This window comes from Eumetopias jubatus, unplaced genomic scaffold (genome assembly GCF_037043125.1).
Source record: "Eumetopias jubatus isolate StellerSeaLion01/CBP00866 unplaced genomic scaffold, mEumJub1_p1.0 scaffold_1, whole genome shotgun sequence".
NCBI lineage: Eukaryota > Metazoa > Chordata > Mammalia > Carnivora > Otariidae > Eumetopias > Eumetopias jubatus.
Window position 1 is genome coordinate 207,844,119 of NW_028274807.1, and position 23,545 is coordinate 207,867,663.

At 41.2% G+C, this 23,545-nt stretch overlaps 1 pseudogene; it reads right to left on the reverse strand.

The window, feature by feature from the left end:
- Positions 1-6,646: 6,646 nt before the first annotated feature.
- LOC148165174 (olfactory receptor-like protein OLF4) lies at positions 6,647-8,168 on the reverse strand (annotated as a pseudogene).
- Between the last annotated feature and the right edge of the window lie 15,377 nt (positions 8,169-23,545).

The window sequence follows — 23,545 nt, forward strand, 5'->3', positions numbered from 1 at the left end:
GGAGTGCAATTGCTGGATCATAGGGTAGCTCTATTTTTAATTTTTTGAGGCAGCTCCACACTGTTTTCCAAAGTGGCTGTACCAACTTGCATTCCCACCAACAAGGTAAGAGGGTTCCCCTTTCTCCACAACCTCTCCAACATTTGTTGTTTCTTGCCTTGTCAATTTTTGCCCTTCTAACTGGTGTAAGGTGCTACCTCAATGTGGTTTTGATTTGAAATTTCCCTGATGGCTAACGATGATGAACATTTTTTCATGTGTCTGTTGGCCATTTGTATGTCTTCTTTGGAGAAGTATCTGTTCATGTCTTCTGCCCATTTACTGACTTGATTATTTGTTTTTTGGGTGTTGAGTTTGAGAAGTTCTTTAGCGATCTTGGATACCAACCCTTTATCTGTAGTGTCATTTGTAAACATCTTTTCCCATTCCATGGGCTGTTCCTTTGTTTTGTTGACTGTTTGCTTTGCTGTGTAGAAGTTCTTTATCTTGAGGAAGTCCCAAAAGTTCATTTTTGCTTTTGTTTCCCTTGCCTTTGGAGACGTGTCCTGAAAGAACTCCTGAAAGAAGTTGATGTGTCCGATGTCAAAGAGGTTACTGCCTGTGTTCTCTAGGATTTTGATGCAGCTTTGTTTTTCTTTTTCAACATTTCCTTGATGATTCAGGGTCTTTCCTGATTCCATACAAATTTTAGGATTGTTTGTTCCAGCTCTTTGAAAAATGCCATTGGTATTTTGATCAGGATGGCATTGAAAGTATAGATTGCTTTGGGCAGCATAGACATTTTAGCAATGTTTATTCTTCCAATCCATGAGCATGGAATGTTTTTCCATCTTTTTTGTGTCTTTTTCAATTTCTTTCAGATTCTAGATAATAAACGTTGGGCACTACACACTTCAACATCAAGACAGTTTTGCCATTACAAGGAGCACCTGGGTGACTCAATGGGTTAAACATCTCAGCGTCCTGAGTTCAAGCCCCATGATGGGCTCCAAGCTGGGTGTGAAGCGTACTTACCGGGGGAAAAAAAAAAGGTATTTTGCTGTTACAGTTAAGAATTTCTTACCTTATCACAAATTTAGAGCTGTCATTTAGCCCTTCATTACAAAACATTTGTTAATTATAGGTGATATACTTAGCTTTTTGTATGTGCTATCACCTATACTGAGCACCTTATTGGGATTGTTTGATTTTATTTTCGCAAATGTGCTATCCCCGAAGAAGTACATTTCTCATCTCCATTCTCCATGCAAGAATGGTGCTTGGTGGCATCTAGTGATCTGCCCCAAGTTCATATTCAAGTATGTGTTGGGCCTTGAGTGTGATTATCTCAGAATGCTTCTAGTTCTCAAGCTCTGGGGCAGGGGTTCTCAACCAGAAATGAATTTTTGCCTCAGGATGTCTGGTAATGTCTCATGCTCTGAACACCTACATCCACAAGAAAAGAGCCTCCAAAAATAGAATTACGCTGTCCCAAATGTCAAAGGGAACAAGTGAGAAAATCTTTTCTAGACCAGCACTTCTTTAACTTCAAATTGTCCACAAGATGTCCCTAAATCCACATGGATCCCACTACATGTGCAGTATCTGATCACAGGTCTGGGTGCCCCAGAGATTCTGCAATTCTAGGGAGCTCCCAGGTGATGTTGATGTTAGGCTCCTGGTCTGTGGACCACTGTTTGATTAGCAAGCCTGTGATCATGTGTTACAGTTAGGTGTAGGTAGTTTTAGGTCTTCTGCACCAAAAATTGTCATTGCATGTAATTTTGAGGGAATAGGGTATTCATTCATTCTAGAGGCTGTGTAAATTCTGTTTGTTTCTTTTATATACAGGCCCTTGAGTGACACAAAATAGTATACTTGCTTTTTTTGTTTTTTTAAATATATTTATATTTTATAATAGTTTTTAGTAGAGTTGACACACAAGGTTACATTAATTTTGGGGTACAATAGTGAGACATACAGGTTTCCAGTTATGAAACGAATAAGTCACAGGAATAAAAGTCACAGCATAAGGAATACAGTCAATACATTGTAATAGTGTTGTATGGGGACAGATGGTATCTACACTTATGGTGAGCAGAGCATACTGTATAAATTTGTCAAATCACTGTGTGGTACACCGAAAAAGACTTTTTATAGATTTTGGAGAATAGTACCCAGACTTATAACTTATAAAGAACTTATCAAACTCAACACCCAAAGAATAAATAATCTAATCAAGAAATGGGCAGAAGACATGAACAGACATTTTTCCAAAGAAGACGTCCAAATGGCCAACAGACACATGAAAAAGTACTCCACATCACTTGGCATCAGGGAAATACAAATAAAAACCACAATGAGCTACCAGCTCACACTGGTCAGAATGGCTAAAATTAACAAGTCTGGAAACAACAGATGTTGGCGAGGATTCAGAGAAAGGAGAACCCTCCTACACTGTTGGTGAGAATGCAAGCTGGTGCAACCACTCTGGAAAACAGTATGAAGGTTCCTCAAGAAGTTAAAAGTAGAGGTACCCAATGACCCCACAAATGCACTACTGGGTATTTACCCCAAAGATACAGATGCAGTGATCTGAAGGGGCATCTGCTCCCCAATGTTTATAGCAGCAATGTCCACAACAGCCAAACTATGGAAAGAGCTGAGATGTCCTTCAACAGATGAATGGATAAAGAAGATGTGGTATATATATACAATGGAATATTTCAGTCATCAAAAAAAATGAAATCTTGCCATTTCCAATGATGGAACTAGAGTGTGTTATTCTAAGGGAAATAGGCCAATCAGAGAAAGACGATTATCATCTGATCTGGCTAATACGTGGAATTTGAGAAACAAAACAGGATCATAGGGGACAAGAGGAAAAAATTAAACAAGACGAAGTCATGGAGACAAACCCTAAGAGACTCTTAAGCTAGGAAACAAACTGAGGGTTGCTGGAGGGGAGAAGGGTGGGGAGATGGGGTAACTGGGGGATGGACATTAAGGAGGGCATGTGATGTGATGAGCACTGGGTATTATATGAGATTGATGAATCACTGACCTCTACCTCTGAAACCAATAATACATTATATGTTAATTGGATTTAAATCATTTTTTTAAAAAGGCTTTATGGATTAATTAATTAATTTTTTATTGTTATGTTCAATTAGCCAACATATAGTACCTCATTAGTTTTTGATGTAGTGTTCAATGATTCATCCGTTGTGTAAAGACTTTTCAGAAGACAGAATAAGGGCCTCCTAAGTATGTCCACATCCTAATCAGTACTTACAAAAATGTTATTTTTCTAGAGCACAAGGAAATTAAGGTAGCAGATTGAACAGGGTTGCTAATCAGCTGCCATTAAGATAAAGAGATTACTTATGATTGTCCAGGTGGGGCTAAGGTAATCACAACAGTCCTCCAAATGTCGACAAGGGAGACAGAAGAGTTGGTGTCAGAGAGACGTTGAAAATGCTGCCCTGCCGGCTCTGAAGGTGGAGGAAGATCCATGAGCGAGGAATGCAGGTGGCCAGCAAGAGAAACTGGAATTGGAAAGGACACACATTCTCCCTTGAGCCTCTAGAAGGAACTCAGACAGCAGACATCTTGCTGTTAGCCTGATGAGACTCCTTCCAAGCTTCTGACTCCCGAACTGTAAGAGCATGTGCGTGTTTGTTTGTTTTAAGGAACTAGTGTGGGGATATTTTACAGCAGTGGGAGGAATCTCATATGGACAGAGTCACTAAAGTTGTATGAGGAAACTGAGTGTAGTCTTCTCAATTCATTCATCAGCTTCTCTTGGGAATGGGCATTTTGAGTTGAAACCCACAGCGGGTAGAAAGGAAATTTTAATTTGATTTGGTTATATTCTGCCCCATCAGCTGGTACAGTGAATTTCTCATGGCATGAATGTGCCTGTGGTCTGACTCTGAGGACTTTGAGGCAGTGACATAGGAAAGGAACTCCAGGATCAAAATTAAGGTCACTCATTGTAATTTAAATCTCTGTCTGTATTTCTGCATCCTTTTATTTCATGTGGTTCATTCTCTTCATGGTACCCTTTCCAACTTCCTATAGTTTCCTTTCAACGTAAGTGATGAAATCATAAATGTGTGTGTACCTATGTGAGTGAGCTGATGTGAAAGAAAATGTATACAAACATACATATACACAATTACAACTTTTACCCTGAAATATTTTCTTTGAACTAAAAAAGGAAATTCCACACATGTCATTCATCCTCACATTATTCACACTGAGTGATGTTCAGTATGCAACACTGCCTTCAGAAATTGAGAGACTAAGGCTCAGGATACTTAAATTTTTAGAAATTACCTAATAAAGCAGTGCGGCATCTGGATGGCTCAGTCAGTTAAGTATCTAACTCTTGATCTCAGCTCAGATAGTGATGTCATTATTGTGAGTTCAAGCCCCACATTGGGCTCTATGCTGGGTGTGGAGCCTATTTAAAAAAACAAAATTACCTAACAAAGCAGTTAAAACTTATGTGACAGTCTTAAATTATATACAAATAGAAACTTGCACTATATACTCTTCATTTTTGTGTAGCTCCTTTAATTCACAAAGTGTACCCTTTACGTGTACAGATTATTGTGTATAATTATACTCCAGTGACTTATTCAGTAGAAAAAAAATCTAATGGTGCATGGCTACGGGTAGGATCTAGAGCACATGTAGCTGATTCTCACTTAAGAGGGGTGGGAGATAGCACTTCAAATGGGGAAGAAAGCCAAGTGTTAATATGGATATACGAACAATGGAATTAAATTCAAGTACTTCACAGATAAACTAATTTTTATCTATAAATAGAAGATTAACCTACATATGGAAATGTAATAATAAGAGCCCATAAAGTGGCTGAGTCTGAAGAGCACTCCAACCATACACAACACCATGGTTCACACTTAGAAAAAAAATATGTAGGGATTCACACCTGACTCTAGACTCATGAGGACCCAGCAGAGAGATCAGAAACACTCCCCAACATATAATCCCAGTTGATTATAAAGGTATTATGATATTCCACTTGACAAGAACAGCCTGTTATACAGCAAGAGCTGACTGACACAGTAATCCAAGTGAACAGACATGAAGCAATTAGAACATGTGCTGCTATTTATTTGTGGCACATGATCTGATAAATGAGGAGAACAGTCATGATCATTCTATTATTCAAGGTTGTTATCGATGACTTTGTGAACAAGTGACTATATGTGGGCTTCCTTCTGAGTCACTGGGAGAGTTTGAAGGACATACACGTTTGTACAGAACTGGCGACGCTGAACCACACGACTGGCAGGACATCCAGCTCTCTTGTGAAGCGTCCTCTGATCATGCAGGGGGAAGAGATTTCTGAGCAGGAAGGAGGTATGAAATGGATGATGCTGATAGTGTTCATTCGCCATCCCTTGGCATTTGTGACAAATATTTGGAAAGGGGACTCATTCGTGTGACAATAGGAAGAGTCATATTAGCAGGTAGCATTGGAAGTTTTCAATTAGAAACAAGATAATTCAGTAATAAACATATATGACACTAACTGACCCTTCACCTCAAGGAATAAACCCCCTCAGTTGTGGACACCAATGCTCAATATTTCCATAAACACATTCACGGCATGAAAAAGAAATACTTTGCACAGTAAGAAAATGAGTGTAATGAAATTTTGCTTCCTCATATTTATGGTCATCTCTGATGCTAAGAATATATTAGATCAATCTATTTATTCAAATTTGTCTTTCCATGTGGATTCCACTGGGAGAGATATACATGCTAATCAGTGCTGGCCAGGGGCTATGGTGGGCTTTCCGGACACTGAGCTGAATCACAGAATAAAACCAGGAGACCAGTCAGGAAACACAGGAGCACATTTGTAGAGTAAGGGCCTGACATTAAGCTTTTGATTTCTGAAGCATCCATTTCAAAGACAGCCATTCAAATTAACCTATGGCCAGTTGTATGTATGACACAATTACTAAATAATCACCCAGGCCACCCCACCCACAAAGTACCGATTTAGAAAGCCCTGGTAATCTAGATAACTATCAGGAGTGAGCCTGCTTTTCCCTTTCTGTGCCAAATTCTAGTAGTGTGCTCTTTGCATGGTTTTGTTGTTATTTTTAAACATTGTAGGAAAATATTTTATTATATTCTCTTTGATTTTTTATTTGAGTATATAGACACACAATGTTACATCAGATTCAGATGTACAACATAGTGATTCATTGTCTCTGTAAGTTTTGCTGTGTTCACCCCAAGTGTAGCTGTCCTCTGTCCCCTTACATCACTATTATAATATCATTGACTGTATTCATATGCTGTGCCTTCCCATTCCCACGACTTTATTCATCGCATATCTCCATTTCCACTCTCCTCCACCGAGTTTACCCATCCTCCAACTCCACCCGTGTTTTAAATTCACCAACAAAAAAATGAGCCCACAAGCCCCTAACCATCCCCCCCATGGACCCCACTGAAGACAGATCATTCTCTCTCTCTCTCTCTCACTCAATGCCTCTCTCCCCCTCTAAGACCTCTCCAAATGGCCTTTGGGCATCCCAGGTGCCCTCCAGGACCTGTGAGGAATGAACCTGGTTTTGTTAGAGTTCTCTGATGGGTGTTGCTGAGGCATGTCTTGCAATCACAAGAAGAACACATGGGCTGGTGCAGAGGCTCTGGTCCGGGAAGCATCTGTGGGAATGTCCACAAGCACAGGGGTGCAGGGGAGTGCCAGGGCTTTCCTAGCCTGAGCATCCCTGGCAGGAGCCTGAGACTTAAACAGAACAAGATTATAGACCACATTATCAGGAAGATGAGTGAAGGTGTGATGTAAAAAGATTTGCAGACTCTAGGTAGAAACTTCAGTGTTATATTTTTATTTACCATAAAATTATGTAAAGGTCTTAGTGACAAAGTATAGTTCTTTTTCCACAAGAATATACAACCCATGATTATTATTTTAGGAAAGCTAGGGAAAATATACTTAGCAGGATGTAAGTTCTTTGAAACGAAATTATTTTTAAGAAATCCAACTTGCCCCATGTAAGACACAGAGATTTCTAGGCATTTGTGATCCAAGGTTGAGGAAAACATTAGGAACATATGAAAATGGAGAAAGGGGAAACTGTTTGTATATCAAACAGAGCAGAAGCTTAATAAAGTAAGTTCTTAAATGTATGGAGACGTTGAATTCAAACAAATGAAAATTCTAGGAAATAAATAGAAGGAGCAGATTTTACTCCCTCAGTCTGATAGAAGAATAGCAGTTTCTGCCTCTGAGGCTGTGAGCCCTGCAATCATGGGCACTTCTTCAACCCCAAGACCACGGACCCTTAAATTACTGGAACCCCAACGATTCTTTTCAGAGCCCGTTTTATGTCTTTGTTCCCCAGGCTGTAGATGGAGGGGTTCAGCATGGGCGTGACCACCGTGTACATCACCGAGGCTACTGCACTTGAGTGGCAGCTCTGGGGAGCAGCAGAGCTAAGGTACACTCCTAGGATTGCACAATAAAATAAGGAGACAATGGAGGGGTGAGACGCACAGGTGGAGAATGCTTTATACTTGCCCTGAGCTGATGAGATTCCATGTATGGAGGAAACAATCTTAGAGTAAGAGTGAAGGATCCCAGCAAAAGCGCCATACCCAGCAAGACAGCTGCAAAATACATCACCACATTATTAAGAAAGGTGTCAGAACAGGCAAGTTGGACCATCTCACTGAGTTCACAGAAAAAGTGGGGGATTTGGAAGTGTGCGCAAAAGTACAGCCACAGCATCATTATACTTTGTAACAAGGAATTCAGGATAGACATGATCCAGGACACCAAAACCAGCAGTCCACAGAGCTGGGGGTTCATGATGACTGTGTAGTCCAGGAGATGACAGATGGCCACAAACGTCATAGGTCATTACACTCAGGAGAAAGACATCCAACACAGCAAAGAGTGTGAAAAAGTACATCTGTGTGGTGCAGCCTGCATAGGTGATCGCTTTGCTCTGAGTCTGGATGTTCCACAGCATCTTGGGGATGGTGGTAGAAGTGAAGCAGATGTCTACAAAGGACAGGTTGGCGAGGAAGAAGTACATGGGGGTGTGGAGGGCGGAGTCAGAACCAATGGTCAGGATGATGAGCAGGTTCCCAAACACAGTGATCAGGTACATGGAGAGAAAAAAACCCAAATACGAGGGGTTGCAGTTCTGTTCTCTCTGAAAATCCCAGAAGAAGAAATTCTGAAATTTGTGTATCATTGCCTGGTTCCATGTAGTGGAGGTGACTTCCAGGAAAGAGGGAAATAGCATGACTGATTTTCATACAATCGTGCATTACTCACAGATTTGAAATGGTACATTTTATATTTTGCAGTCCAGAAATTTATTTTAATATTTTGTTTATGGGTATGGTCTCCTGTAGGGGATCCCCATGTCATCTTACTTATTCAATTTTTCCTCTAATACTTTTTCCCCCTAATGGGTCATGTATTCCACAGTTAATGAGATAGCCCTCCAATTTTAAAGGATATAAATGAAGTGCTGACCATGTTTTAGGCATTGTTTAGGCAAGGAGTATAGGGTGTTAAAGAACAAATGTCCCTAAAATTCAATGATGGAGCTAATAATAAAATAATAAAATTGAGTATCATTTCAGATGGGAACATTTGGGTGGTTCAGTTGGTTTTGTGTCTGACTCGGTTTTGGCTCAGGTCATGATCTCAGGGTTGTGGAATCAAGCTCTGCACCCTGTTATGCTGAGCATGGAGTCTGCTTGGGATTCTCTCTCTTTCCCTCTCCCTCTCCCTCTGCTCGCTCTCTCTCTCTCCATCAAATAAATAAATGAAATCTTCAAAATATGTATCATTTCAGATGGTGACAGGTGGTTAGAAGGATAGAGTAAATAGGTCATTCTATTTTCACCAGTGTTTAGGCCAATTCTGCAAAGAAGGCAACATTGGAACACAGAACTCAAGTAAGACAGAGGACTAGATGTAAGATTTTTAGGGAAGGGTGTGCCCAGCAGAGGGAACGGCCAGAGTAAAGGCCCCGAGGAAGGTACTTGTTTCCAAGATTCAAGTCAAAGAAGCAAAGCCAGCGCTGCAAGGGGAATGAACAGGAGGGAGACTGAGGAGAGAGGCTGTCAGACATGCTGAGGAGGGAAGTGGCCTCTCTGCTACCTCTGAACCCTCAAGGCACAGGGACTTCCTTGTCACACTGCCTCTCCCACAGCATTCATCATGTTGCAAAGGAATTGAACCAGATCTGCTTAGTGGCCTCTGTTGATCGAGTTCAGTCCCCTGTGTTGTGTCACCTTGGGATTTATGAGTCCTGGCACCCCGTTGTGGGGACTGCTCACACTCTACAGTCACCATGACCTCCTGGGTTGTGTTATTCCCCTGTCTTTCTCAGCCCCACCATCCTGGTTATGCTAGGAATGGATCCAACCCAAGTAGGCCAGGTAAGTGATCTTCCCCCTACAAAATTCAGAAATGGCTCACAAAAATGCCAATTCTTATGTCTCCCATGGATAAAAAAACCTGGGGCTCCATATTGGGATGGCCATTTTCTGCTGTGTAAGCTCAGGAGGTTCCTGAGAGCCTGGTAGGAAAAATAACCTTCTTTGGTTTGGGCAACTTTCTACCCCTGAATCTATCCCCCGAAACCCAGCAAAAATAATCAGAGAACAAAATAAACTTCCAAAAGACAAAAATAGTTATATATTTCTGTAGCCAAATATAGTACATATGATAGACCCATGAGAAAGTGAGCAAAGCGATCAACCAATACTTCACAAAAGCAACCTACACAAAATAGCAAAAGTGGGCATTTGTAAAGTCAAGCATAGAAAACTTGTTTGTCCTGCACCTCCTCCATCATTATTTGATCAATTCATTTTTATGAAGTCTGATAGGGGATGAAATTACCTCCTTTATTTCTCTTCTTCTTTTTTTTTTTTCTTAAGTTGCACTTATTTCTGTAACCTCTCTGCTCAATGTGGGGTTTGAACTCATCACCCTGAGGTGAAGAATCACTTGTGCCTCTGACTAAGCCAGCCAGGCACCCCTCCTTTACCCCTTTTCTTGGGTGGCATGCTTTCATTGATATTCTTGGGCTATTGATCTCTCTTTTTTTTTTTTCTCATTAAACTTTTGTTTTAATGGGTCTCAAAATTCTGTTACAGATTTTTGGTCAAGTTGTTTCCATTAAAAAGTACTGATTTTAAAAACTAATAACTTAAAACTGCCACACACACACACACAAAACATGGTCCACAAAACATTCTCCTTTCCTTCTGAAGGTTTTACGATGCATTGTTATCATTAACCAGGCTTTTACTATTAAACTTAAATGGCCAATTGACACAAACAGTTCTGAGACCGTTCTGCCACCACGGATTAAGACTGGGGTGGCAGCTATTGGGGATAATATTCATTTAGCCTTCTGAGCTTTCTGGGCAGACTTGGTGACCTTGCCAGCTCCAGCTGCCTTCTTGTCCACTGCTTTGATTACACCCTCAGCAACCGTCTGTCTCATGTCATGAACAGCAAAACGGCCCAGAGGAGGATAGTCAGAGAAGCTCTCAACACACATAGGCTTGCCAGGAACCATATCAATGATGGCAGCATCACCAGATTTCAAGAACTTGGGACCATCTTCCAGCTTTTTTCCAGATCGACGATCTATTTTCTCCTTCAGCTCAGCAAACTTGCAAGCAATGTGAGCCGTGTGACAATCCAGCACAGGTGCATATCCAGCACTGATTTGGCCTGGATGGTTCAGGATAATCACCTGAGCCGTGAAGCCAGCTGCTTCCATTGGTGGGTCATTTTTGCTGTCACCAGCCACATTGCCACGACGAACATCTTTAACAGATACGTTCTCGACATTGAAGCCCACATTGTCCCCAGGAAGAGCCTCACTCAAAGCTTCATGGTGCATTTCAACAGACTTTACTTCAGTTGTAACATTGACTGGAGCAAAGGTGACGACCATCCCAGGTTTAAGAACACCAGTCTCGACTCGGCCCACAGGGACAGTACCAATACCACCAATTTTGTAGACGTCCTGGAGAGGCAGACGCAAGGGCTTGTCAGTTGGACGAGTTGGTGGCAGGATGCAATCCAGAGCTTCAAGCAGTGTGGTGCCACTGGCATTCCCATCTTTACGGGTGACTTTCCATCCCTTGAACCAAGACATGTTAGCACTTGGCTCCAGCATGTTGTCACCGTTCCAACCAGAAATTGGCACAAATGCTACTGTGTCAGGGTTGTAGCCGATTTTCTTAATGTAGGTGCTGACTTCCTTAACAATTTCCTCGTATCTCTTCTGGCTGTAGGGTGGCTCAGTGGAATCCATCTTGTTAACACCAACAATTAGTTGTTTTACACCCAGTGTGTAAGCCAGAAGGGCATGCTCACGGGTCTGCCCATTCTTGGAGACACCGGCTTCAAATTCACCAACACCAGCAGCAACAATCAGGACAGAACAGTGAGCCTGAGATGTGCCTGTAATCATGTTTTTGATAAAGTCTCTGTGTCCTGGGGCATCAATGATGGTCACGTAATACTTGCTGGTCTCGAATTTCCACAGGGAGATATCAATGGTGATACCACGTTCACGTTCAGCTTTCAGTTTATCCAAGACCCAGGCATGCTTGAAGGAGCCCTTTCCCATTTCAGCAGCCTCCTTCTCAAATTTTTCGATAGTTCTTTTGTCGATCCCACCACATTTGTAGATCAGATGACCAGTAGTGGTAGACTTGCCCGAATTACGTGTCCAATGATGACGAAGTTGATGTGAATCTTTTCCTTTCCCATTTTGGTTTAGGTTGAGCGGTGGTTTTCACGACACCTGTGTTCTGGCGGCAAACCCGTTGCGAAAAAGCGGGCTATTGATCTCTTTTGACAAACCCAATGGGCACCTCTAATCCTCATTCTGCATTTCATTCCACCTGCAAAGTCCTCCCTAGACCATGCTCCATAAATCCTGGTGATATCATGACAGCCTGTCTTTTCATAACAAATAACTTGCTTCATATGATTATGCCTGAGGACACGATGTCATCCACACATTTATATCATTGTACTCTGTCCTCATTGTTATGATGCGGGATTCAAAGGTGCAGGGAATTCACGTCCTTTGTTCACTTTTGTTTTTTTTTCCCACAAAGATATGTGAATATATGTGCTGAATATACAAAAAAAAGTCTAAGAACATTAAAAGTTATAGAATGAGAAGAACAAAGGGATAATGAAACCAGGTTAAAATGAGTACTTTCAAGAACCTGTTTTCCCAGAATTAGGATGAGGGTGTGTCCCTAGTATCCTGCATTTCGGAGACCTCTCCAGCGAATAAACCCCTGACTGCAGCTGGGGTGAGAATGAACTTGGCAGATATCCACCGAGCTGAGGCATAGAGGGGATTTGGGACTCTAAATACCTTGTATTTATTTTTTTAAATACTTTTTAAATAGCTATTCAGTTGTTACTCTGTTTATCTCTATCTTCACCCCTATTTTCAGAAATATTACAATACTTGAATGTTTGGGGTTTTCTTCAAAATAACTAGGTTGCTTCTCAGGTTTTCTTATCATGTGTTCAAGAACCCACTTTCTCAGGTTTAGGACTAGGGTCAGGGTTAGATTCAGGGGTAGGGCTGGGGTTTGGGCTAGGGTATGTGCTGGGTGACGCAAGACAGTATGTACATCCACTGAGCTGAGGCAAGGGAAGGACTTGGGGGCCTCAATGCCCTTTAAGTTTATATTCAGTGACACTTGGTTTTATCTCTGTCTTCATACTTATTTTCAGAAATATTACCAATTCATTTTTTAAGTTTTTATTTAAAATCCAGTTACTTAACATACAGTGTAATATTAGTTTCAGGAGATGGATTAAGTGATTCAACACTTCCATACAACATGGGTGCTCATCGCAAGTGCTCTCCTTCATCCCCATCACCTATTTCACCCAACTCCCACCCCCTCTGGTAACCAGCAGTGTGTTCTCCAGAGTTAAGGCTCTGTTTCCTGGTTTTCTCTCTCTCTCTCTCTTTTTCCATACCCTTGATTGTTTTGTGTCTTAAATTCCAGACAATAAGAAAACCTGGATAGCAGCCTAGTTATTCTGGAGAAGAATCCAAACATTAAACAACTGGCAATATTTTTGAAATTGGTGTGAGGACAAATAAAAACAGAAGGAAGAATTGGTATCTATTTAAACAGAATTTAGAATTTCAAATCCCCTCCTTGCCTCTACTTGGTCAACATCTGCAATGTCTTCTCTCACCCCAGCAGAAATCTGGGGTATTATTCTCTGGAGATGTCTCTGAACTGCAGGATGGTAGACACATACCCTAATCCAAACTCTAACCCTAGCCCTAACCATAACACCTAACCCTAACCTAATCCTAACCCTCTGGAGGGGTCCCTGAAGTGCAGGATACCAAACACATACCCTCACTCTGGCCCTAAACCTAACTGTAACCCTAACCTTGGCCCTAATCCTAACACTAATGCTGGGCCTGAGGGGAAAAAAAAAGTAGAAGTGGTATATATATGCAATGGAATATTACTCGGCCATCAAAAGAAGAATGAAATCTTGCCGTTTGCAACATCTTTGGTGGAGATAGAGAGTATTATGCGAAATAAGTCAGAGAAAGACAAATACCACATGGTTTCACTCAGGTATGGAGTTTAAGGGAAAAAAAAACCCCACAAATGATCAAATGGAAAAGAAAAAGAAAGAAAGAAAGAGGCAAACCAAGAAACAGACTCTTAACTATAACATACTGAGGGTTACCAGAGAAGAGGTGGGTAAGGGAATGGGAGAAATAGGTGATGGGGATTTAGGAAGGCACTTGTCGTGATGAGCACTGGGTGATGTATGGAAGTGTTGAATCACTATATTATCCACCTGAAGCTAACATTACACTGTAGGTTAACTAACTGGGATTTATTTTTTTGTTTGTTTTTTAAATTTTATTATGTTATGTTAGTCACCATACATTACATCATTAGTTTTTGATGTGGTGATCCACGATCCATTGTTTTCATATAACACCCAGTGCTCCATGCAGTACGTGCCCTCCCTAATACCCATCACCGAGCTAACCCGTCCCCCCACCCCCCTCCCCTCTAGAACCCTCAGGTTGTTTCTCAGAGTCCATCGTCTCTCATGGTCCGTCTCCCCCTCCGATTCCCCCCCTTCATTTTTCCTTTCCTTCTCCTAACGTCCTCCATGCTGTTCCTTATGTTCCACAAATAAGTGAATCCATATGATAATTGACTTTCTCTGCTTGATTTATTTCACTTAGCATCATCTCCTCCAGTCCCATCCATGTGGACGTAAAAGTTGGGTATTCATCCATTCTGATGGCTGAGTCATATTCCATTGTATATATGGACCACATCTTCTTTATCCATTCATCTGTTGAAGGGCATCTCGGCTCTTTCCACAGTTTGGCTATTGCAGACATTGCTGCTATGAACATTGGGGTGCATCTGGCCCTTCTCTTCACTACCTCTGTGTCTTTGGGGTAAATACCCACTAACTGGGATTTAAATAAAAATCTTAAAACATGAGTAGTTTCAAAGCAAAATTATATGGAAACTCAAACTCTAACTGAAACAGGATATAAAATAGCAGTAATTTCCTGATAACCTTGAGTATAATTAAATTGTCAAAGACCTAGAAACAAAATAATGTAACAGAGAATGTTCCTAGAACATTCTGGCCCATGGAAGATGCTCAGTTATTATTTGTTGAATGAATCAGGAAATAGGTCTCAAAGTATATGGACATTTACCATATAGCAAAGTTGTATTTCGATTTAGTTGGAATGGATTAAACTGCTAAATAAAAGCCGGCATAAATGCATATCCAACTGGAAGAATATGAAATAGGGCCCTCCCATCAGAATTCTACAAAAAAGGGGCGGAGCAAGATGGCGGAGGAGTAGGAGACCTAGATTTCTTCTGGTCTCAGGAATTCAGCTGAATAGGGATCAAACCATTCTGAACACCTACGAACTCAACAGGAGATCGAACAGGAGAGTAGCAACAACTCTCTGAACAGAGAAGCGACCACTTACTGGAAGGTAGGGCGTGTGGAGAAGTGAATCCAAGGCGATAATCGGGAGGATAGACGGCGGGGGTGGGGCCTCCGCCGGCCGCTTCTGGCAAGTGATAGAGCCGCGGAGCACAAAATTGGACCTTTTAGAAGTTGGCTCGACTGAGGGACATCGCTGCAGTGGCTAAGCGGGGGGTGGAATCCTCCCGGGACAGTGTGGTCTCAGGACCCTTGGGGTCAACAGAGAGACCGGGGGTACCTGAGTGCGCCAGAGCTCCCAGGTATCGGAGCGGGGAAGCCGGCTGCAGAGACAGAGCAGAGTCGCGGGCTCTCAGCTCGGGGTTGCCATAAACTGTGATCTGCGGCCCAGTCGGGGCACGGCTCCCCCAGCAGGGACCCAACAAGCAGCAGATCCGGGGAGACTCCCCTTCCTTCCCGGGGAGGAGTGGTGCGGGAACGCACTGCAGGGATCTGCTGGGTTTGGAGACTCCGTGCGGGGTCGGGTGCCAGAGATAGCAACGCTCGATCACAGGCCGGGTGAGCACGGAGTGCGGCCGGAGACCGGGGACACGGAAATGACTGCTTTTCTCTGGGGGCGCACTGAGGAGCGGGGCCCCGAGTTCTCAGATCCTCCGGGTGGAGATTGGGAGGCCACCATTTCTGCCCTGGTCCTCCAAAGCTGTACCGAGAGCTTGCAGGGAACAAAAGCTCCTGAGAGCAAACAGGAGCAGCTTCCTTAGCCCGGACCGACAAGGGCGGGGCAATTCCGCCTCCGGCAAAGACATTTGGAAACCACAGCAACAGGTCCCTCCCCCAGAAGATCAGCACAAACAGCCAGCAAGTCAAGACCAAGTTGATCGATCAAGGAGAATGGGAGAACTCCAGCGCTAGGGGAATACTGCACATAGATTCATGGCTTTTTTTTTTTTTCTAACATGATCCATTATTTCATCAAAGTTAATTTTTGTTGACTGTTTTTTTTTTATTTTTCTTTTTCCCTTTTTCAACCAACATCTTATCAATCCCCTTTTTAAAAAAAAAATTTTTTTTATTTTTCATTTTTAAAGTCATATTTTATCCCTTCATAGTAGTTACCCTTATTTTTGGCATATATATATATAAGTTGTTCTCTCTTTAAAATTTTGAGGTACAGTTTCTTCTAACAGATCAAAATATACCCTAAATCACTAGTGTATGGCTTTGTTCTAGTCTCCTGCCTTATCACATTCTCTCCCTTTTTCCTTTTTTTTTTCTTAAATCTTCTTTCTTTTTTCAAACAACTTATCTTACCAAGTCCTTTTATAAAATCTTTTATAATTTTCATCTTTACAGTCATCTTCCATCCCTTCATTGTATCAACCCTTATTTTGTACATATATGTCTTTCTTAGTTTAAAATTGTAGGAGGCACTTTTTTCTAACAGACCAAACTACGCCCAAAATCTAGTGTGTGGCACTGATCTATGCACTAGCCTGATCATATTTGATCATATTCTGCCTTTTTTGTATTGTTTTGTTTTTATCTTTTTTATCTTTTTTTTTTCTTTTTCTCTTTCTTTTTTCTTTCTTTCCCTTTCTTTTCCCCTGGTTTCAGGTCTTTTCTGATTTGTATACAGTATATTTGCTGGGGACATTGTAAACCTGTTAGCATTTTGTTCTCTAATTCATCTATTCTCCTCTGGACAAAATGAGAATACGAAAGAAATCACCTCAGCAAAAAGAACAAGAGGTAGTACCGTCAGCCAGGGACCTACTCAATACGGACATTAGTACGATGTCGGACCTAGAGTTCAGAATCATGACTTTAAAGATACTAGCTGGGCTTGAAAAAAGCGTGGAAATTATTAGAGAAACCCTTTCTGGAGAAATAAAAGAACTAAAATCTAACCAAATCGAAATCAAAAAGGCTATTGATGAGGTGCAATCAAAAATGGGGGCACTAAATGCTAGGATAAATGAGGCAGAAGAGAGAATCAGCGATATAGAAGACCAAATGATGGAAAATAAAGAGGCTGAGAAACAGAGAGAGAAACAACTACAGGATCATGAGGGCAGAATTCGAGAGATAAGTGATACGATAAGATGAAACAACATTAGAATAATTGGGATCCCAGAAGAAGAAGAGAGAGAGAGGGGGGCAGAAGGTATATTGGAGCAAATTATAGCAGAGAACTTCCCTAATGTGAGGAAGGAAACAGGCATTAAAATCCAGGAGGCACAGAGAACCCCTCTCAAAATCAATAATAATAGGTCAACACCCCGACATCTAATAGTAAAACTTACGAGTCTCAGAGACAAAGAGAAAATCCTGAAAGCAGCTTGGGAGAAGAGATATGTAACCTACAATGGTAGAAACATTAGATTGGCAACAGACCTATCCACAGAGACCTGGCAGGCCAGAAAGGACTGGCAAGATATCTTCAGAGCACTAAACGAGAAAAATATGCAGCCAAGAATACTATATCCAGCTAGGCTGTCATTGAAAATAGAAGGAGAGATAAAAAGCTTCCAGAACAAACAAAAACTAAAGGAATTTGCAAACACGAAACCAGCCCTCCAAGAAATATTGAGAGGGGTCCTCTAAGCAAAGAGAGAACCTAAAAGCAGCAAAGAGCAGAAAAGAACACAGACAACAGACAGTTAACAGTCACCTTACAGGTAATACAATGGCACTAAATGCATACCTTTCAATAGTTACCCTGAATGTAAATGGGCTAAATGCCCCAATCAAAAGACACAGGCTATCAGATTGGATAAAAAAACAAGACCCACTGATATGCTGCCTGCAAGAGACTCATTTTAGACCCAAAGACACCCCCAGATTGAAAGTGAGGGGGTGGAAAACCATTTACCATGCTAATGGACACCAAAGGAAAGCTGGGGTGGCAATCCTTATATCAGACAAACTAGATTTTAAAACAAAGACTGTAATAAGAGTTGAGGAAGGACACTCTATCCTACTTAAAGGGTCTATCCAACAAGAAGATCTAACAATTGTAAATATCTATGCCCCGAACATGGGAGCAGCCAATTATATGAGGCAATTAATAACAAAAGCAAAGAAACACATTGACAACAATACTATAATAGTGGGGGACTTTAACACCCCCCTGAGTGAAATGGACAGATCATCTAAGCAAAAGATCAACAAGGAAATAAAGACTTTAAATGACACACTGGACCAAATGGACTTCACAGACATATTCAGAACATTCCATCCCAAAGCAATGGAATACACATTCTTCTCTAGTGCCCATGTCACATTCTCCAGAATTGATCACATCCTAGGTCACAAATCAAGTCTCAACTGGTACCAAAAGATTGGGATCATTCCCTGCATATTTTCAGACCACAATGCTTTGAAACTAGAACTCAACCACAAGAGGAAAGTCGGAAAGAACTCAAATACATGGAGGCTAAAGAGCATCCTACTAAAGAATGAATGGGTCAACCAGGAAATTAAAGAAGAATTAAAAAAATTCTTGGAAACAAATGAAAATGAAAACACAACTGTTCAAAATCTTTGGGATACAGCAAAGGCAGTCCTGAGAGGAAAGTATATAGCAATACAAGCCTTTCTCAAGAAACAAGAAAGCTCTCAAATACACAACCTAACCCTACACCTAAAGGAGCTGGAGAAAGAACAGCCAATAAAGCCTAAACCCAGCAGGAGAAGAGAAATCATAAAGATCAGAGCAGAAATCAATGAACTAGAAACCAAAAGAACAGTGGAACAGACCAACGAAACTAGGAGCTGGTTCTTTGAAAGAATTAACAAGATTGATAAACCCCTGGCCAGACTGATCAAAAAGAAAAGAGAAATGACCCAAATCAACAAAATCATGAATGAAAGAGGAGAGATCACAACCAACACCAAAGAAATACAAACAATTATAAGAACATATTATGAGCAACTCTATGCCAGCAAATTAGATAACCTGGAAGAAATGGGTGCATTCCTAGAGATGTATCAACTACCAAAATTGAACCAGGAAGAAATAGAAAACCTGAACAGACCTATAACCACTAAGGAAATTGAAACAGTCATCAAAAATCTCCCAAGAAACAAAAGCCCAGGGCCAGACGGCTTCCCAGGGGAATTCTATCAGATAATTCAAGAAGAATTAATACCTATTCTCCTGAAACTGTTCCAAAAATAGAAATGGAAGGGAAACTTCCAAACTCATTTTATGAGGCCAGCATTACCTTGATCCCAAAACCAGACAAAGACCCCATCAAAAAAGAGAATTACAGACCAATATCCTTGATGAACATGGATGCAAAAATTCTCACCAAAATACTAGCCAATAGGATCCAACAGTACATTAAAGGGATTATTCACCATGACCAAGTGGGATTTATTCCTGGGCTGCAAGGCTGGTTCAACATCCGCAAATCAATCAACGTGATACAATACATTAACAAAAGAAAGAGCAAGAATCATATGATCCTCTCAATAGATGCAGAAAAAGCATTTGACAAAGTACAACATCCTTTCTTGATCAAAACTCTTCAGAGTATAGGGATAGAGGGTACATAGCTCAATATCATAAAAGCCATCTTTGAAAAACCTACAGCGAATATCATTCTTAATGGGGAAAGGCTGAGAGCTTTTCCCCTAAGGTCAGGAATGCGGCAGGGATGTCCACTCTCACCACTGCTATTCAACATAGTATTAGAAGTCCTAGCCACAGCAATCAGACAACAAAAAGAAATCAAAGGCATCCAAATCGGCAAAGAGGAATTCAAACTCTCACTCTTTGCAGATGATATGATACTTTATGTGGAAAACCCAAAAGACTCCACCCCAAAACTGCTAGAACTCATACAGGAATTCAGTAAAGTAGCAGGATATAAAATCAATGCAAAGAAATAAGTGGCATTCCTATACACCAACAACAAGCCAGAAGAGAGACAAATCAAGGAGTCTATCCCATTTACAATTGCACCCAAAACCATTAGATACCATTAGAATAAATCTAACCAAAGAGGCAAAGGATCTGTACTCAGAAAACTATAAAATACTCAGGAAAGAAATTGAAGAAGACACAAAGAAATGGAAAAACGTTCCATGCTCATGGATTGGAAGAAGCAACATTGTGAAGATGTCAATGCTACCTAGAGCAAGCTACACATTCAATGCAATCCCCATCAAAATACCATCCACTTTTTACAAAGAAATGGAACAAATAATCCTAAAATTTGTATGGAACCAGAAAAGACCCAGAATAGCCAGAGGAACACTGAAAAAGAAAAGCAAAGCTGGCGGCATCACAATTGCGGACTTCCAGCTCTATTACAAAGCTGTCATCATCAAGACAGTATGGTACTGGCACAAAAACAGACACATAGATCAATGGAACAGAATCGAGAGCCCAGAAATGGACCCTCAACTCTATGGTCAACTTATTTTTGACAAAGCAGGAAAGAATGTCCAATGGCAAAAAGACAGTCTCTTCAACAAATGGTGTTGGGAAAATTGGACAGCCACATGCAGAAGAATGAACCTGGACCATTTCCTTACACCACACACAAAAATAGACTCCAAATGGTTGAAAAACCTAAACATGAGACAGGAGTCCATCCAAATCCTAAAGGAGAACACAGGTAGCAACCTTTTTGACCTTAGCCGCAGCAACTTCTTCCTAGAAACATCGCCAAAGGCACGGGAAGCCAGGGCAAAAATGAACTATTGGGATTTCATCAAGATAAAAAGCTTTTGCACAGCCAAAGAAATAGTCCACAAAACCAAAAGACAACCGACAGAATGGGAGAAAATATTTGCAAATGACATATCAGATAGAGGGCTAGTATCCAAAATCTATAAAGAACTTATCCAACTCAACACCCAAAGAACAAATAATCCAATCAAGAAATGGGCAGAAGACATGAACAGACATTTCTCCAAAGAAGACATCCAAATGGCCAACAGGCACATGAAAAAGTGCTCAACATCGCTCGGCATCAGGGAAATCCAAATCAAAACCTCAATGAGATACCACCTCACACCCGTCAGAATGGCTAAAATTAACAAGTCAGGGAACGACAGATGTTGGCGGGGATGTGGAGAAAGGGGGACCCTCCTACACTGTTGGTGGGAATGCAAGCTGGTGCAACCACTCTGGAAAACAGTATGGAGGTTCCTCAAACAGTTGAAATTAGAGCTACCATTCGATCCAGCAATTGCACTACTGGGTATTTACCACAAAGATACAAATGTAGGGACCCGAAGGGGTACGTGTACCCCAATGTTTATAGCAGCAATGTGCACAATAGCCAAACTGTGGAAAGAGCCAAGATGTCCATCGACAGATGAATGGATAAAGAAGAAGTGGTATATATACACAATGGAATATTATGCAGCTATCAAAAGGAATGAGATCTTGCCATTTGCAACGACGTGGATGGAACTGGAGGGTGTTATGCTGAGTGAAATAAGTCAATCAGAGAAAGACATGTATCACATGACCTCACTGATATGAGGAATTCTTAATCTCAGGAAACAAACTGAGTGTTACTGGAGTGGTTGGGGGTGGGAGGGATGGGGTGGCTGGGTGATAGACATTGGGGAGGGTATGTGCTATGGTGAGCGCTGTGAATTGTGCAAGACTGTTGAATCACAGATCTGTACTTCCGAAACAAATAACGCAACATATTTTAAGAAAAAAGAAAAAGAAGAAGATAAAAGGAGAGGAAGAAAAGGGGAGTATGTCAGAGGGGGAGACGAACCATGAGAGATGATGGACTCTGAAAAACAAACTGAGGGTTCTAGAGGGGAGGGGGTAGGGGGATGGGTTAGCCTGGTGATGGGTATTGAGGAGGGCACGTTTTGCATGGAGCACTGGGTGTTATGAACAAACAATGAATCATGGAACACTGCACCAAAAACTAATGATGTAATATATGGTGATTAACATAACAATAAAAAAATTAAAAGAAAAAAAGAAATTCTACAAAAAAACCAGACAAATTATGACTTCAGTGTAATAGCAACCAATACAATATAGATGAACATCAAGAAAACTACATATAAAATTTACAGGTGGCCAAATTCATCTTAATAAAGTAAGAAAATCAGAAGTAAGGAGATAGATACATTTTAATTAAATTTTAAAGTTTTATGGTCAAAATATGTTCTGAAAGTTAATTGAGAAACAATTGTTTAAGGAAATCGCCTGAAATGCTGAAAACTGAAATTAAAAAAAAAGAAGGAGTTGGGTAACTTATGGTCATAGAAAAATAAAAACCAATCAGAAAGGTCATCAAATACATAGTTTGCTAAAACAGGGATAGTTTATGAAAACAACAAGAAACGGCTCTTTCACCCAGCAGCCAGGGGAACAAACTTACAGAGCTGTTACATTGTTTGTGGTTGGAACTTTAAACTGGTGGCCAAGGGGTTACTCTGAATTTGCTGGCAGGAAAGTAAGTGTTACAAGGTTGAAGGCAGAACCTGAAGGCAGCTGGGTTCCAAATACTGATATTCTTTAACTCAGGGTTTCTCTGTCTCTGCACATGGACATTCTGGCCAGATCCTGCCCTGGGGTGGGGTGTATCCTGTGCATTGTACGGTGTTTAGACATTCCTGTCCTCCACGCACCCCTCTCCACTGTGACAGGCAAAGCTGGCTCCAAACAGTGATCAGTGACCCCCCCAGGGGACAAAATCATACCCAATTAGAACCACACATTGAGTGTAACAATCTCAAACTACTTTTTCCAGCATTGCTATAATAGCAATTTAATCATAAAGAACATGAAAGACCATCAAAAGTGTGAGTAGCAGTCACTCTGTGGAATTGATATTAGCACTGAATAAATACATTAATTATTTAATCAAGCAAACAAAGAAACACAGTGATCACTCATTTTGAGTTGAGTTGAATTGGCTCTCAGGTGATGAGGGGTCAATGTTCTTGGTTTCCATTCTCTCTGACCGTGTCATCCACTGTCCACTGGGATGTTGGACTCACCTGCTGGGGTGTCTGGCAGGAAGACGTCCTTGTGGAAGTGTGGAAGTCTGAATTCCTCCCTGGACAGCAGATGATAGGGGTAAAGCTCTGTCCTCAGTTGATGGCAGCAGGAAAGAGTAAAGCATCAGCCCCCAGCCAGAATTAGGACTCAGAACAAAGAGAGAAAAACCATGGCCCTTCCTGTCCAAGGTTGTACAGGGTGACAGACTAGAGATAAGGACGTATTTACAACTCCCTGTGTCTGCTCATTAGGCACACTTCCCTCTTGTGACTCCAGCATGGTTCCCAAGTGGAAAACTGTTTTGCACACAAAGGAATTTTTTCTAATGAACCTCTGTTCCCAAGAGACCCATTTAGAAGTTGTGAATCCAGTTTTTTTTTTCACTCTCTTTCTCTGAACTTGCCCTCTTCCTGATGTGTGAATCTCCTAGCACCTTCTCTCAGCTCCGGCGTATAATTTTCTCCAAGTCTACGACCCAGGAACCCACTTGGATTAGGTTTCTCTATCTT